We start from the raw sequence: 5,321 nt of genomic DNA on the forward strand, positions 1-5,321 counted from the left end.
GATAACAAGACCTTGAAGAGGTAAGCCTCCCAAAACCGTCCAGGAATCAAACAAAATACGGCTACACTTTTACAATTTTATTACAAAATTAGTTATTTGATAAGGGAATAACATATTAAAACATTTACACTGCTTAATAAATGAAATATCTCACTCGAAACAATTACACGTGCTCGTGGAACTAAGTCCACATCGGACTTAAAAAGAGAACAAAATACACCCAATTTTATCAAAATACCTTGGTAGACCACATACCAAGGCTTTCTATCGTAATTTAGTGAATGAATCTGATCCCCAATCACAAGGATCACCGAAATATGTACAGATACAAAACTCACATCAAACTTACAAAAAACTATGGAGAAACCAACCTGGTTACACAAGGAGCAGAGACGTAACAATATAGACAACTTACTTGTTCTGGGGATATTAGGCAAAGAGGACGATCGGAGCTCCTGCAGCTCCGACGAAAACTCCGATTTCCCGCGCTGACTAAAGTGTCCTTGGCAGAGGGGAGGGAATTCTTACCTTATTAATTTATAAGGGGTTGGTTAAAGCTTCTTTATCTGCCACAAGACTGAGAAACTGTTAAAGTCTTACTTTAAATACAAGGGGGAGTTTAATGATTCGGCTGAAGGCCATAATTTGCCGTAATCCACCAGCTTAGGGAGTCCTTGGCTCTAAACATATACATAAGACATTTTCATCGTGGTATAGTAAAATGACGTTACATTTGTGATTCATAAATTACAAATACTCAATTTCTTTAACACCTGCTCCTTCCCTACCAGGTGGTTAATTTTCAGGCCCTAATACCTTCGCGTATTAGACCATAGTCATTCGTCTCAACGCCCGCGAGATCTTCCAGCCTTCCCTCAATTTAACGTATCGTTTGTGGAGTTAAATGGCGGGACTTTCGAATGATCAGTTCGAAATTCCCGACACACCTCGACATCACTTACTTCCCACTGTTACATCTTTTCATCGGTCGAGAAATTTTTCACACATGTAATTTCGTCAAAAAGTTAATTATCATCTATTTCTAAATCAGGTCTTATCCCTTGAATAAAGTTCACTGCTTCCTGAACCTGAGACCAACATATTGAATTACTCTGAAGAAGGACCCAATCAAAATTTTTCAGTTCATCAAATGGCTTATTCCACTGATGTTTCATAAAAGGATTTTACTGTAGTTTTGAAATTTTCAACATTATTCCCGCTCCTCTACAAATCTCGGAGCATCTTAGTGATTACTATTGGGATGAACAGTTCTCTTCTTCGTTCTGTTAGTTTCATTTTCAAGTCTTTCAAGATGCAAGAAACTTCCACCATAGAAACTTTTTGGGACTCTATTTTCAATGTGTATTCATGGAAAATTGTACTATGACCGTGCATAAAATAAAGCCAAATCTCTGAAAATGGATCGTCAAAAAGCTGCAACTTAGTTCCCTTCTTCTTTCGTTTGTATAACGAAAACGGAGCTTAAGCTATGCTGCTACACTGTATAAGGCAGCAAAGTGAACCTTAGAAATTTGGTAAAAAAAATAAAAAAGTCATCAATTCATATAACTAAATACCTATGTAGTGGCAATTGGGAGACAAATGTGGGACATATGGCTTGAAGGGGGACATTCAGGCGTCCCCCTTAGAGAGTGATTTTTAGGGGAACAAGAAGTCAAAATGTGGGACTGTCCCCCTTAAAGGGGGACGTATGGTCACCCTATATATATATATACATATATATATATATATATATATATATATATATATATATATATATATATATATATATATATATATATATATATATATATATATATATATACACACACACACACATATATATATATATATATATATATATATATATATATATATATATATATATATATATATATATATATATATATATATATATTGTAGGTGTGTACATATACACAATATATTATGTATATGCATAGGCCTATATATATATATATATATATATATATATATATATATATATATATATATATATATATATATATATATATATATATATATATATATAGATACATACATATTGAAGGCGATGGTAGTGGTGTGAAGGTATTTCTTACAGAAATCTTCTTATTTCCCCAGCCTCTTTATGTTTTCAGACGTAATCCTTTGTTTCAATAAAAGATTGATTATTTCTTTTCTTCAAATTCTATTCACTACAAAACAGTCTTTATCAACTGATTACTGTTTTACTTAAGTTTACAATTACTATTATATATGAGCTTCTGAAAATATTATGATTAATTATATTGACTGAATATTTATCAAAATTCAGATCATTAGATTATGAAGAGGATAATGGTTGGTTATACACACACACACACACGCACACACACACATAGGCACACGGAGTCAAACACATATGCAGTATATATATATATATATATATATATATATATATATATATATATATATATATATATATAAATATATATATACGTAATATATATATATATATATATATATATATATATATATATATATATATATATATGCATATATATTGTATATATATACATATATATATATATTGTACATATATACGTAATATATATATATATATATATATATATATATATATATATATATATATATATATATATATATATATATATATATATATATATATATATACATATATATATATGTATATATATATATACGTATATATATATATATATATATATATATATATATATATATATATATATATATATATATATATATATATATATATATATATATATATATATATACATATACAGTATATATGCCTGCACATACATGCCACACGCTAGGATCTGCACTACAGAGATAATCCATGTGGCTTTGTCGTTGAAGGAAACATATAATCAGAATACCGCTGTTTTTTCAAAGTTGCTGTTGGAGGGGGATGCATACAGCTTTAGCTATTGTAAGTCTGCCTTTGTAGTTCTACCTGTGAACAATCTGGGTTTCATCAATTAATTCTCTAAGGGAGGGTTTCCGGTCTTTGTTTATTGCCACCTGATTTCTGTGTTCCAGCATCCGTTTTTGGACTGTTGTGGTTGTGTGTTCAATGTAGTCTTTTCTGCAAGATGTACACTTCTCCTCAGGCATAAACATTTGTAGATTACGTTGGTGCATGCTTCCATAGGTCCTTTTGGGTGGTACTGTTCTCCATCACAAGACTTACAGTTAGATTGGGCTTGCTATGTATTACAAGTTTTACCTTCTGGTAACAGGCTATGGGGATACGCCTAGATTATAATGGATATACTACCATAACAGTCCGAAGATCACTCACAGCACACCAACCTAGTCGGGGTGATCCTGTCTAATATACCTTTACTGACCGTGGCAATCCACAAAACATTCCACCACCTAAATGTGTCCCTACACAGAAAGGAATATATATATATATATATATATATATATATATATATATATATATATATATATATATATATATATATATATATATATATATATATATATATATATATATACACACACACACACGCATATATATATATATATATATATATATATATATATATATATATATATATATATATATATATATATATATATATATATATATATATATATATAGATAAAGCTAGAAGACACCTATAAACTAGAGGATCTGCTTAACCTTTTATCTTTCAAGGGGACAATCTCCGGGTTATATGATGAAAAATGGGAATTTTTTCTTATTGTCTTATGATGATGAAATACCCTTCTCAAACGCATTCCCGATGTCGGTTGCCGTGGTTACGCGTTAGTGCCAGGCGCACGGAGCTTTAATTGCGTAATACCCGTGGATTTAAATGCCCAACTACAACTGACAGGGGGTGTAATTTTACCTCTTTACTTCAGATATCGATATCTCAGCAAAAACTTTAGATATTTTCAATCTGTTTGTTTTTGCTGATAGTACAAGCTTTTTCCCTTCTGCCGGCAGCATGAGCTAGAACTGTGTGCTCTTGGCTTCTCCCAGTCCCGACTCCCTACAGCCGCCAGTAACCTTGAAACACGAGTGAGGATGGGTATACGTCTTTTTTCGTCTGGTTTTCCCATATTGTTTAGGTATATAATCATAATGATTATGAATCTGGGGCATTTTAGATTGCAAACCCAGCTACAAAGAATCTGGTGGTGCCAAAAGATACTTCAGATACATAATATCACCTAATAGTATACTAAACACCAGCTAGGTGGGTGGGAGGGGACTGGGCACCAGCAATCCTTCTACAAGGTTGGGGCTCATTATGATTTATTTTTATTATTTTTATCCTATTTCTACATTTTAAGGTTACACATCATAGGAAACAAGATAAACTACCAATAAAACATTAATAAGAACACATTAGAGGAAAAAATGGTTAAAAGAAATGAAATTTACAACATTTAATCTTTAACTGCGATTATCTCAAAACTTGTTTTTTAAACTTTAAAGTTATAGAACTCGGTTATTTATAAAGATAAAACAGTTTTGTAAAATGCAAAATACTTCTAATGCATGTATAAAATATATGGCCTAAATAGAATTTTTATTATTTTTTTTTCATAATATGTTTTATGAAAAATCTTCCCAAAATTTTGAGTGTTTTTCAAAAATTAAAAAAAAAATTGAGCGTGATTTCTTTAAAAAATGTGTCAAGATATCTTTTTTCCGTTTAATGCATATAATAAGGGATTTGAAATTGAATTTGATATTCCCTATAGTTTTTGAGTTCTATTGCTTTGAAAATTGCCAAAAAAAAACAATTTTTTTTTTCAAGAAAACTCCATTAACTCAAAAAATTAAAAAGCTATAGTAATAAAATTTTGGGGGAAGCTTTACTGTAAGGTACTTAATGTGTGTATCAAATCTCATTTAAATCAGATCATAAATACTATAACCCTCAAATTGTCCCCGATGTTTGACATGGCAAACAGGATGTATAGAAATAATTTACATAAATAAAAGATATGGAAAATGACTGGAGGGGCATTAAATAAAACAGGTGAATATATCATAATTTTAATATTCTTGGCGTGTGCATAAAGTATAATGAAATTGCATAACTTATTTTATCAACACAGTTATCAACCAACATCTTGCATTATCAAAATTATCGTAATTTACTCGGTCCTCACGTGACAGATTCTAAGTATACAATGAAAACCACGCGCTGGTAAACGGATACGGAACGCCTCATGTGAATGTACAACATTTCGACGGAGGTTAGCCACCACCCAGCCTGTCGGAAAGAAAACGGGTCGTGTGAATCGGCCTTAAAGTGTCACAGAAACAT

The sequence above is a fragment of the Palaemon carinicauda genome, chromosome 13 (assembly GCF_036898095.1).
Source record: "Palaemon carinicauda isolate YSFRI2023 chromosome 13, ASM3689809v2, whole genome shotgun sequence".
NCBI classification, from domain to species: Eukaryota; Metazoa; Arthropoda; class Malacostraca; order Decapoda; family Palaemonidae; genus Palaemon; species Palaemon carinicauda.